Below are 13,766 nucleotides of genomic sequence, written 5' to 3'. Positions count from 1 at the left end.
GAGCTGCACCAAAAGTGGGATGAAGTTAAAAGCAATTTCACTGAATCTCAAAAGGCAGGGCATCTCAATGAACTTGTTGAGGGGTAGATTTCAACTACCCAGCTTCTGCTGATTGTGTCACATGTGGAGTCTGTTTTACTTTACAGGCTTTGATGTTCATCCTCAGAATTCATCCAGGGGCTCTTGTTGACCCCATGATTCCTCTAATTCAATTTTAACTTTCTTGTTTGGCTACATATCTAGTTCTCTTTGTTCACCTGGCCTTTCATTCATCCATTTTTCTCTGCCACCATCAACAATTGTGCAGCCATCATAAGCCAATCCTCTGTGCTGTGTGGGTTCTGAGAGACAGAATGATAAAACAGGAATGATAAGTTCCTTCTAATATTCACCATTTGGAATGACTCCAGAATACAATTTCTGTCTCTGCTCTCTGACCCCAAACATCTTAACCAGGGGGAGGGGCTTGTTACCTGCTCCCTTGCTTCAAGCCACAGGAGACCTCCAGCTTGACTTGACCCTCTTCTAACTTCTATCATCAGGGGGTGGGGATTAGATGGGGTTCCTGAAAAAGGTGGCACTGATTTTTGATGAATTGGAAGAATCAGAAAATAGTCAAAACTGGAGGGAGCTACAAACGATATTGTAGCAAAAAAAGGAACCTGTGAGTAGACCTAAAGGAAGGAACAAATAGAGTGTGTAAGGTAACAGCAAATGATATATAACTGGAAAAATACATTCCATCATTGGCCATTGAAATGAAGCCCCACCACCACCAAGCACGCTATGAAAACAAAAACTATGAGTGTCTGTGTCTTGTTTATATCCCCTTGGCATTCGGTCTTCCCCTACATACCTGCCACTTCTTAATGCAAATACCCACTGCTGTCTTCTTGAGGATAAACTTCTCATATTCCTCACTCTTCGTGTGGGTGGCTCAGTCCATTTTGTGTTGCTGTAACAGAATACCACAGACTGGGTAATTTATAAAGAAAAGTTGATTTGGCTTACACTTCTGGAGCTGGGAAGTCCAACAGAATTGTTCTGGCATCTGCAGAGGGCCTTTGTGCATTGCCATTCCATGGCAGAAGGTAGAAGGGCAAGAGAGGGTGAGAGTGAGAGACAGAGAGGACTGAACTTGCTTTTATAACAACCTATTCTCTTGATAACAAACCCACTCCTGTGATAACCGCATTAATCTATTCATGAGGACAGAGCCCTCATGTTCTAAACATCTCTTAACAGTCCCACCTCTTACTACCATCACAATGCCACTTAAATTTCAACATAACCTTTTCAGTTGACATTCAAACCATAGCAGTGGCAACTATGAAGCACATTCTACATGCTCCCCAAAAGGTCCCCAGTGGAATTGAACCTCAATTGCCCACGGTAATAACCTGCTCATCAATCTACCCTGTATTAGCCATCTTCCCTTCCCTGTCTCATTTCCGTCACTACCCTGCCAGTGCTTCCTGGGACTACCTCCCAAATCAACTACTTGAACCCAAATCCCTTTCTCAATGTCTGCTTCTATGGAAACTCAACTTTTGCCCAGATCTACCTTCTCAACAGTTTTGCAGCACAGCTTCTTGTTCTTTTCCCCCTGGCCCTCCTATCTTTGAGTTGGTACCTGAGCTTTCTGTGTCAACAACTTGGTCCCCAATACCATATTGCACTCTCACTCTCAAGTTTAGTCCCAGTTAGCCTGTAAATAGTGGTATGCTGGTAAATGTTTAATAACTAGCTCTTCAAACAAACAAACAAAAGCTCTGAATTGTAGCAGTCTGACTTGTAAGGTGTAAATATTCCCACCACAGCCAATTTCAAGCTACTAATGTGACATCACTGAACACAGAGATGAAGAGAGGTATAAAAATAGTTCTTAGGAGATCGAGACCATCCTGGCTAACACGGTGAAACCCCATCTCTACTAAAAATACAAAAAAATTAGCCGGGCATGGTGGTGGGCGCCTGTAGTCCCAGCTACTTGGGAGGCTGAGGCAGGAGAATGGCATGAACCTGGGAGGCGGAGCTTGCAGTGAGCAGAGATCCCGCCACTGCACTCCATCCTGAGCGACTGAGCAAGACTCCGTCTCAAAAAAAAAAAAGAAAAAAAAAAAGTTCCTGCAAGCTACTGTGAGCTGGCTCCAGTATACCACTGTCTACTACTCCCATCCAGAAAGGAGGATTTTCTCAAGGTTTGTAGAGAAATATTGAAGCCAGATTGCTGAGGGCCTTGAAAGCCAGATTATAGAGTTGAGAATTTAATCTGTAGTCAAAGGAAGATTATTAAAGTTTTGCAGCTGGGGCAGACAAGAAGACATATGTCATAATTTGCATTGGGTTTCGAAACCATTAACCTGGGACCATTGTGTGAGAAGTACAATGTGAAGAAAATAGAGGCAAAGAGACAAAGAGGTTATTGTGTGACAAATATAAGGCCTGAACACATATTAGGGCTGTGGAAATAGAAAACAGGAGATGGATGCAAAAGAGATTTAGAAATTAGAATTCGCCTATCATGAAAATTGATTGGATGTTGAGAGAAGGGAGACGAAGAAGTTAATGAGATGCTAGGATTTCACATTTATCCTATTACTGAGAATAAAATTCCAAATAGCCAAATGTTGCTATTGGGGATATAAAGAATGTTAGTTCTCTGACATTTTGAGCTTTTAAGTATCTGTATAAACTTGAAATATTTCTTTGAAATTGCCAGTGTGCTTCCCTAGTGAAATCCAAGCACTGAGGAGGGAATCAATGTGATATAAAGGAAAGAATGATGAGAATGATGTTTGAAGATCAAATGTGACCTCTGGCTCAGTCACTCACTCATGGTGAATTTGGCTAAGTCATTTGGTACCCTCAGAGTCCTCACCTGTCCAACTAAATAAAATGAGTTATTATGGTGCTGTGGAAATTTTAACATGCTAATCAAACATGAGGTATAGTGTCTAAGAGCCCGGGCATAGATAGCTATTATCAAAAAAATACTGCAAATTTGAGACCCATACAAACAAGACAGATGGCGATTACTGCAGTGCAAAGCTCTGATTTGTTGCAGAGTGTTACTAGTTACATAAATAATTTTTATAGCTGGTTGCCTAGAATCTTTAAGATCCTAAGAAGCCACAGCATTTGCATGCAGTACACACTAGTTAAGTCTTCCGAGTTCTGTGGGATTGTTGCTGGTGAGCTATTTTCCACTGGATATGGACAAAGAAGCTTGTATCCTTGTCTGAGACCAGTAGCCACCCTGTGACAATGAGGGGAAGCAGCCTTAGAAGGAAGCTGTGGCTGACTGAGTGGAAGAAGGAAGCAATCTTAGTCATTTAGGACATCACTGAGTTGCAAAATCAACCAGCCTCATGAGCCTCCCTACCACTTACCACTTCATTATGTGAAATAGCAAATGTCCTCATAGAAGAACAATCCCTCTGGATTGGGGTTTTTGTTACTTGCAATCAAATGCATGCTAACTAATACACAATTTGGCTTACGTATTTGAAGGTTTGTTTCTTATATAACAACAGGAAAAAAAATAATGTTCTAGAAGTGGATTCTAGTTCAGAACCTATTTATTGGTTGAATAACCTTGGGGAAGTCAGTTTCCTTATTTGCAAATGGAAATCAATACTCTCTTACAATTTTTCTTTTGTTAAATGAATGCACTTGATATGTTTTATTATTTAAAAAATGCTTACATCAGTATGTATGTAATAAACTTAACATTTTTTAGCCTACAGTGCTATGAGTTGTAACACGTGTAGATTTGTATAACCACCACCACAATCAGAATACACAATGGTTGTATCACTCCAGAAAACTCCCTTTTAAATTCCTTTGTAATCACATCCTCTTCTTTTCTAATCCCTGGTATACCGATCTTCTCCTCTCTCCCTTATAGTTTCGCCTTTTCCAGAATGTGACATAATTGGAACCATACACTATGTAGTATTTTTGGACTTGCTCCTTAGCATAATGTCTTTGAGATTTACCCATGTTGTGTGTATCACTAATATGTTTCATTTTATTGTTGAGTAGTATTCCATTGTATCATTATATCACAGTTTATTTATCCATTCCCCCATTAGAGGACAATTGAGTTGTTTCCTGCTTGAGGAGTTTGTAAATAGAGCTACTACAAACATTTGCATATAGGTTTTTGTGTGAACATAAGTTTTATTTATCTAGGGTAACTATCTAGGAGTAGAATAGCTGTATATCTGGTAGTTATATGTTATGTTTAACTGTTGAAGAAACTGTCACGCAGTTTTGCAGCGTTAATATACCATTTTGCAGTCTCAGCAGTAATGCATGAGAGGTCCGTTTGTTTCACAACCTTTCCAGCATTTGGTATTGCAAATATTTTTCATTGTCACCCTAACAGTTATGTAGTACAAATTGTGGTTTTAATTTGCATTTCCCTAAAGGCTAATGATGTTGAGCATCTTTTTGTGTCCTTATTTGCCATCCATTTATCTTTCTTGGTAAAATATCTGTTAAATATTTTACCTACCTTTTCTTTTCTTTTGAAGATAGAGTCTTACTATGTCACCCATGCTAGAATGCAATTGAAACCACCTTTGCAAAATTAAGACTGAGACAGTGAAAGAGATCTAACTTAACCGAGTCCATCTTGCTTCTAACCTCCAAGCTGTCTTCGTTCATTCCTGGGCAGAGGCTGAACTAACTTTGGGAGAAACTTAGTTCATAGTTTATGGTTTAAACAAACACGATAATGGCCCTTTCCTAAAGCAGACCTCCTTCCTGCTTGGGGACTAGATTGCCTTTGTAGTAGAAATTATGGTTTAGGGTCGGGCACGGTGGCTCATGCCTGTAATCCCAGCACTTTGGGAGGCCAAGGTGGGCAGATCACTTAAGGTCAGGAGTTCGAGACCAGCCTGGCTAACATGGTGAAACTCTGTCTCTACTAAAGATACAAAAATTAGCCAGGTGTTGTGGCACACACCTGTAATTCCAGCTACTCGGGAGGCTGAGGCAGGAGAATCACTGGAATCCAGGAGGCAGAGGTTGCAGTGAGCTGAGTTCGCACCACTGCACTCCAGCCTGAGTGACAGAAAAAGGCTTCCCCTCAAAAAAAAAAAAAATATGGTTTAGGAGTTGTGCAGCTGGAGGCTACAAAATTCTGAACCTCCCTAAACTGCTCCTAAAATCAGTGCTTGGGGTATCAGTACTGCACTTGATGGATCAGCTGGCACCACCAGATCAATAAACTGGCTCATCTGATCTTGTGGCTAATGTTAGTCCTACAAAAGAAGTCTAGTCCCCAGGCAGGAAGGAGGTCGCTTTGGGAAAGGGGCATTACCGTCTTTGTTTAAACCATAAACTATAAACTAAGTTTCTCCCAAAATTAGTTCAGCCTATGCCCAGGAATGAACAAGGACAGCTTGAAGGTTAGAAGCAAGATGGATTCGGTCAAGTCAGATCTCTTTCACTGTCTGTTATAATTTTGCAAAGGCGGTTTCACAATGGTGTGATCATAGATCACTGTAACCTTGACCTCCTGGGCTCAAGCGATCCTCCAACCTCAGCCTCCCAAATAGCTAGGAGTATAGGTGTGTGCCACCACACCAAACTAAATTTTTTGGTAGGTACAGAGTCTCACTATGTTGCCCAGGCTTGTCTCACATTCCTGGTCTTGAACAGTCCTCCAGCCTTAGACTCCCAAAGCACTGGGATTACAAGAGTGAGCCACTGAGCCTGCCTGACTCCCATTCTTCTTCTTTTTTTTTTTTACTTGAATTGTTTGCTTTCTTAATGTTTCATTTTGAATGTTCTACATATATATTCTGGATACAACACTTTTATTGGATATGTAACTTGCAAATGTGTTTTCCCAGTCTGTTGCTTGTCTTTTCAGTCTCCTGACTATGTTTTTCACAAAGCAAAATTTTTAAATTTTGATCAAGTTCAATTTACCATTTGTTTCCTTTCTCTGGATCATGCTGTTGAACTCTTTGCATAACCCAGGGTAACAAAGATTCTCTCCCTATGTCTTCTGAAAGTGTTGTAGCCTTACATTTTCCATTCAGATCTGTGATCCATTATGAGTTTTGTCTAAGGCTTGAGGTTGAGATGGAGTTTTTTTTTCCACATGTGGATGCCCAATTTCGCTTTTCTTAAGAGTCCTCTATGTCCCAGGTCATATCTAATGTGCTGAAGGACCCAAAAATCTTCACGTGTTAATATTCTAATATTCCCAGAATGTTTTATAAGCTGTAAAGCTCTGCTCTGTTGTGAGACTGTATTGTTTTGTGGCTTGGACCTGTGTGGAAACTGGCAATAAGAAATAAATTAGAATTATTATAGTAAAGGAAATCACCCATCAGTTGGTTCCTTTTTTTCTCTCCACGTGTGTGTGTGTGTGTGTGTATGTATATATATATATATATCACCAAAAGAGCTCCTGATTTACAGATAATCTAAGAATTAATTTTTTATTTTTTATGTTTTTTGTTTGTTTGTTTGTTTGTTTGTTTGAGACAGAGTCTCACTCTGTCACCCAGGCTGGAATGCAGTGGCACAACCTCGGCTCACAGCAACCTCTGCCTCCTGGGTTCAAGCGATCTGAGAGTTACTTTCTAATTAACAGATGGTAATGGTAATGGTAATGGTAGTTTGTCTAAAAATATTGATTCAGGGGTGTTTTCTTGCTACATCACCACTAGGTATTTATTCAAACAGGTGGGCCCTAGGGGAAATTGTGAAATCAGTGAAGATTATCTCTGACCCCCTCTCCATCCCTTTTCCTGCCATACCCTTTCAATTGAGGCATTTGAAGAAGGTAGACAGGGTCCCTCATAAAGGCTAAAATTCTGAACAGAGTGTGAAATGCCAATCATCAAATTCAAGTATAATCTCGCTTCTCTCTTGTCATATAGACCACATTTCCATTGAAATCATTATTCTGTTAATCATTTGCCCTGGAAGTTATTGATTTTAAGCAGAATCCAGAATTTTTCGAGCTTAGATATGGACAAAAGTCTCAAGTTTCCATACCTGGTTCTTTTTATTTTGTGATCTGGTAAATTTCTGCATAGAAGACAAGATTAGGAAATGCACAACACAATTTATGAGGTAAGAAAGGGGTAAATAAATATGGTTAATGACCCAACCTTGTGTCAGAGGCAGTTGAGATGCAAAGGGCGAGGTTCTCTTTCAAGGATGCCCTTTTATCTCTTCAAGTTCCCACACAGAATCCTAGAGCTATCTCTTCTCCCATAGGCTGATTCCAATTCCTCCCCATTGGAAGTTCAGAGGTCAAACTGCATGAAGGAGATTTGTTAGCAGACTGAAAGCTATCAGGCACTGAGCAAACAGGGAAATCACAGAGGTTCAAAGTTCACCAGTGTCTCAACAATCAGCCCTAATGCTGCCTGTGACTGCCAGACACTCCCAGGGCCTGAGTGATGGGGACCCCATGAGATCATTTTCATTGCTTTCTACTGACCAGGGCTTGGTCTAGGAGCACTGTCCCAGTAATAATTTTCATGGCAATATTCTCCCCTTGAGCACAGGAAACATGTCTTGGATGGCTTCAAAAGTCACTGCTAGGTGAATGCCTTCTCTGCCCATTTCTAGTTTTTGGTGAAGCTTGAAACCATCTTTGTAGTTGGTGCCTCTCTTCAGACCCTACTTGGGAGGTGCTCTTGACCTGCTATTGATTGCTTTATTGGGCTATATCTACTAAGCAGGGGCTCTGCCCTCACCATAAGCTAATGATTAAACACAGCCTTCTTCTCTCAAGGCTGCTCCACTGGTAACAACTCTGTGGCCTGTAAAGATGGGACCTATTTAGGATCTGGAAGATAGACCATGGGAATCTTGTCTTCAAGATTCAAGAGAAACAAGCCCTTTTTATGGGGCTTTGTTGAGTGTTTGGAGCCTAGGTCATAGGTGCTACATATTCACCATTATTGATTTATTTCTCCAGAATTTTTCAACTGGAGTTCACCGTTTCTTCCAGGGAACCAAGGAATTCATGGATTTCCAGGTCACCTTCATTGTTATGCAATGTATTACCATTAAGAAGTAAGCAAATCATCTGGCAAGCAGTACTAGCAGCTCCTACTCATAGCTTTGTTGTGAGGATGAAATGTAATAATGGATAGAGAGTACTGTAGCACAGTACCTAGCTCAGTGTTCAATAAATGTTAGCTTTTGTTAACTACTACCATTGGCACATGTGGTGAGAGGCCCCATCCCTGGCTCAGTTCTTGGCTTATTCTAATCACTTTCCTAGAAATAAAAGTGTTGACTTGTCCGTCTTTCTTTCATGCCCCCACCCCACCCCAGAGCTGTATTAAAAGTGAAATTCAGGCTGGGCATGGTGGCTCACGCCTGTAATCCCAGCACTTTGAGGCGGGCGGATCACGAGGTCAGGAGTTCGAGACAAGCCTGACCAACATGGTGAAACCCCGGCTCTACTAAAAATACAAAAATTAGCCAGGCATGGTGGTGGACGCCTGTAATCCCAGCTACGCATCAAGAGGCTGAGGCAGGATAATTGCTTGAACCCAGGAGGCGGAGGTTGCAGTGAGCCGAGATAGTGTCACTGCTCTCCAGCCTGGGCGACAGAGCGAGACACCGTCTCCATAAAACAAAACAAAAAAAAAAGTGAAATTTAAGAAAATAATAAATTTAAATAAAATAAAATAAAGAATAAAAAAGACAAAAAACAACAAACAAAGAAATCACACTCTTGTCCTCTAAACTAGTGGAAAATAAAAAAGAAACAGTGTTTCTCACTGAAGACCTATGATGTGTTTTCTTCTTTCTTCTTTTCTCTTCTTGCCTAAATAATGTGAAAGCCAGGAACTTTGTTCTCCCTCAGTACAACTGTCTAACATTACAAGTTTCTAATCTTTTATTGCCCTTCTGTGACCCTGTTATGCTAACCAGCCTATCCCATTTAAGACGAAAATAAGATAAAACAATAAATGATTGTTAAGTACTTCAAAAATGCAAAAGACTCTATAAATGCCAAGAGTGATTATTGCCTTCCGGTGTAATGAAGATGTATAATAAAAATGGATCATAAAATCCCTTCACTACCATGGCCACTACTCTTTTTGCCAGTTAAAATTTACAATTACAGTCTGTTTATTCAAAGCAACAGGGGACATGGCAACAACTCAGTCATTTTCTAAAGTAGGTTCCCCCAATCACTTGAACACAGAATGACTCTAGAGACATCAGTGATACATTTTTCAAAATCCATATGAAAATAACACATCAAGATCATCTTCAGTTTCTAATAATGTCACTGAAACCTCCCCACCCCCATACTCTTTTTCTCCAATGCATATCTTGTTCACATATCATCTTCTGTATGTATTGGTTAGTTTATATTATTACGAGGTTTTTTTTCTTACGTGCATCACGGCAATAGGACACTAGACAGAGAGAATAAATAATCCAGATAATTTTGGGTTAGGAAGGGAGCAAAACAATATGAACAATTTCACAGACATAACATTGAGTGAAAAAACTAGATATAAAAAATAAAGGCCGGGCGCGGTGGCTCACGCTTGTAATCCCAGCACTTTGGGAGGCCGAGGCGGGCGGATCACGAGGTCAGGAGATCGAGACCACGGTGAAACCCCGTCTCTGCTAAAAATACAAAAAAATTAGCCGGGCGCAGTGGCGGGCACCTGTAGTGCCAGCTACTCGGAGAGGCTGAGGCAGGAGAATGGCGTGAACCCGGGAGGCGGAGCTTGCAGTGAGCCGAGATTGCGCCACTGCACTCCAGCCTGGGCCACAGAGCGAGACTCTGTCTCAAAAATAAATAAATAAATAAATAAAGTGTGTTTTTCATTTACAGAAAATTCAGAAACTGGCTGGGCGCAGTGGTTCACACCTGTAGTCCTAACACTTTGGGAGGCCGAGGCGGGCAGATCACTTGAGGTCAGGAGTTCAAAACCTGCCTGGCCAACATGGTAAAACCCCGTCTCTACTAAAAATACAAAAAATTAGTGGGGCATGGTGGCAGGCGCCTGTAATCCCAGCTACTCAGAAGGCTGAGGCAGGAAAATTGCTTGAACCCGGGAGGCAGAGGTTGCAGTGAGTCGAGATTGTGCCACTGTACTCTAGCTTGGGTGACAGAGCAAGACACTGTCTCAAAAAGGAAAAAAAAAATGAGAAACTGACAAAACCAATCTATGGTGATAAGAGGATACAAGAGTGGTTAGATTTATAATGGAATGTTCATTAAGAGGGCACAAAGGAGGCCTTACTTTTACTTTAAAGAACCATCTTATCTGCATATTATAACTTTGATTCTTATTTGTTTCATAACGTTTTATATATGTTATTATTCTACCAAAAAATTAAATACTATGGGGGGGGAATAAGCATTTTTGCCTTCTATCTAATCTTAAAAAGAATATCCTGGTTTATAATTTCTCTTGTTTAAAAAGAAACATGCTTGATCTTGTTTGCAAAAAAAAAAAAAAAGAAGAAGAAGAAAAAAGAAACAAAAAAAAACAAGGAAGGGGGCAAAGTGTGAATGTATTCTTTAGTTTAGAAGAAACTCTTTGATCAACTTAAACTTAAAGCTATTTGCTAATATTCCCATTATAATTTCAAGTGGAAAAGCATTTTAAACCTGCCAGATGTAACTGCCATTCCTGGAAACCCACTTATTTCTTTGGGTCTGGGGAAGCTTGGGGACTTTAGTAGAATTCTACAAGTAATTAAGATGTGTGGAGGGATGCAAAAAGTGGGGTTTTCACTGGAGGGTCCAAACATATTCTCGACCTAGGATTCAGGGTTATTTTCAACCAAATTCATATAATAGTGTTTCACAATTTTGAAATTTACCACAATTTTCAACACATTCTGTGCTATTTTCTTCTTTTTCATCCCAACACTGCCCTTTGATTTGACAAAGTGATGCTGGCACCTGACACTATTCCTTAACTTTATTAAGTGAGTATAATTAAAAGTTATTTGCGTTCAATTATTTGCTTATCTGCTTTTTTGATTGTGCTTTCTCTTTTCATCAATACCAATTTTAGCTTCATTTAATCAAACTGGTGAAATAATTAGATAGATAAGAAATTTAAAGTGAAACTGATGCATCAACCTTGATAAGACCCTAAGGTCTCCTAGAATATCAACTTCCTTTATCACCATTCTCCCTAAGGTTCACCTTGATTTTTATATGCATTTTAACTTTTGTGGGCTGGGGTGGAGTGGTTACTGAGGAGTCCATTAAAATAAACATAAAACGTTAAAGGGTAAGTAAGGTAAAAATGCTTTAATATCAACTATTATAGGGGAATTCCATAAATACGTAGAATCTGACATATGTAAAAGTTTCATATTCAGTAAGAAACTGGGTCAAAATGATCATTAAAAACTACCCATTAGTAGGAGGAGGGAGAGGAGCAAAAAAAAAAAAAAAACTATTGGGTACTAGGCTTAGTACGTAGGTGGTGAATAATTTGTAAAACAAACCCCTGTGACAGGAGTTTACCCATATAACAAACCTGAACATGTACCTCCGAATCTAAAATAAACGTTAAAAAAAAAGCTACCACTTAGATAAAGGCAACGATCTTGGACTATGTATGCATTTATTAAACTCCTCATGTAAGCATAGTACCTTCTTATTAGATTTGTGAGAGGTCTAAGATGATAGAGCATTAGACATAAATGGATTAGATACAGATGGACCCTGAATATCTTAGTTTAACTCTCTCCTCCAGAGGACCAGAAAGGTACAATGATTTCCTTAAGATTAGCTAAAGGTGGGAGAAACAGAAAGAAAGCAAGTGTTGAAGTGAGAAATAGAAAACAACTTCCGGACTCCTAATGAAAGCACTTTCTACTACTAATTCAGAGAAAATAAGTTTTCATTGCCTGGCATCCGAACCTGCCCCCAAACTAGTTCCCATTGTGTGAGTCTTAGTGTAAAGTATTACTCCCATTCTCCACCTGCTGCTAAGCCATGTCATGGGCACATGATCCAGTCTGGAATGCTCCCCACCTGGGGCTTTGGATCTTGAAGGACTAAAGTAAAAGAGGCAGTGAGATGAGATTTACCAACTAATAATGCTGACTGTGTCCCGTGGCTAGCAAGGCCTTGCCATGGTGTTTAGGTCCAGTAGTGGTTGTGGACTACAGCAAAGTCAGCAGCAACATCCTAACCCAATTTCCTGCTGCCTCTCTTCCCTAGTTTCTCACCTTTGCCCAAGCATTTCTCTCTAGACTTTCCATAAACTCTATGTGTTCCCTGATGGTTTTTTGCCTTCTACCTAATTTTTCAAAGAATATCCTGGTTTATAATTTCTCTTGTTTAAAAATAAACATGCTTGATCTTGTTTGCAAAAAACAAATAAACCAAAAAAGGAAGGGGGCAAAGTGTGGATGTATTATTTATTTAGAAGAAACAATTTGATCAACTTAAAGTGACCCCACTAAATCCTTTTTATTTCTCAAGAACTCTGACTGATTCAGAAACCGGTGTCACAAAATAAGCCACAGGTAACTGACTCTCAGGGAAAATTAAAAATCAGGACTTGTTGACTGACAGTAAACTGAACCTTAGAAACACAGCTGCAAAACTTAAACAGTTGCCTATGGTCACCTGGAATGCCCATTGAGAGTATGATTCAAGAATAGTATAAAGGGCATGAGGAGTTCAATGACAGCTGATGAGGTGGCTATTTCTTATAACAAATAGCTTAATGGTGAAAAAAGTCATTTGCCTCAGCAGATCTGAGGTGGTCAAAGATAAATTCAGACTTTGGTTTGATCCTGCGTGCTGATCAATTACAATGTCAGTAGTACTCACAGCCCTGACAGGTTTCTTAGGTGCATATTGTGGTATTATCTGAGTTAGATTGAAAGCTGGAAAATTGACATGGAAATACATGAGAGGATTTAGAAGACCCCATGAATGCTGAACCCTTAATTCTCATTAAATCTCTTTGCCAGCTTCAGAAATCTCTCTTGCTTTGTCTGATAAAACTGTTCTTCCCTTGATTGAAGAAGCTTTTTTTTTTTTAACCTGAGGGAGTTACTTGCAAGAGAAAGCCAGTTCTCATCATCCTCCTGTCTTCTCTATCATTTCCCAAGATTGTCAGATTTCAGCATGACCCTTGGAGGATAGTAGCAATAACAAAGTCAAAAGCCAGACAAGGCCAAAGAGCTTCCAGATTTCTAGTTTATAATGGAAAAAATTCAGGGAATTGTGTATGGGAATAGAGTGTAAGGATGATTGATGAAGGTTGAGAAATGTAATTATAGATTGGTCTGGATCCAACAATTCAAGATTCATTGTAGGTCGAGCATCTGTACTGAATCCAAGGGGTGAATACGGCAAATGCTCCCAGTGAACAAACCTTCAAGCAGTGCCTCTCACTGCATTTTACGTGGAGGGACAGAAGACCGGAGGCATAGACCTATACCAAATCATGATCAGGGGTTAATGGTTTGGCCAGATATTTAGGGACATGGAAGGAACAAGATTAGAGACTGGAGGCAAGGAAATTTGGAGAAAAATGTAGATGGACTTTTCAGAGAGTGAGAGTATTTGTTGTCCCTTGTGAACGCATACCAGAAGGCACACAGTGCAGAGGAGTCTGTTATGTGTATCTCATCTTTTACTCTGTTAAAAAATGTTACATTGCATTTTAAGGATATAAATATAAATGTTTCCTGCGTAAATAGCAGCCAAGAAAAACACAACAGTGTATTGAGAGACATGCATCTTCAATGAAAGTTAGGTATCA

The 13,766-nt window shown here is 39.8% G+C and overlaps 1 protein-coding gene across 1 annotated transcript in view; it reads right to left on the bottom strand.

The window, feature by feature from the left end:
* The window catches only part of OTC (ornithine transcarbamylase), a 97,512-nt gene that overhangs the window by 72,306 nt on the left and 11,440 nt on the right, over window positions 1-13,766 (bottom strand). Inside the window, exon 2 of the mRNA XM_055267892.1 lies at window positions 857-955. The gene's annotated coding sequence lies outside the window, so the exon portion shown is untranslated. The remainder of the gene's footprint in view (window positions 1-856; window positions 956-13,766) is intronic.

Source organism: Symphalangus syndactylus, chromosome X, assembly GCF_028878055.3.
Source record: "Symphalangus syndactylus isolate Jambi chromosome X, NHGRI_mSymSyn1-v2.1_pri, whole genome shotgun sequence".
In the NCBI taxonomy this organism is placed as follows: Eukaryota; Metazoa; Chordata; class Mammalia; order Primates; family Hylobatidae; genus Symphalangus; species Symphalangus syndactylus.
Note: the sequence above shows the minus strand (reverse complement) of the source record. Positions and strands in the feature narration are given on the sequence as shown.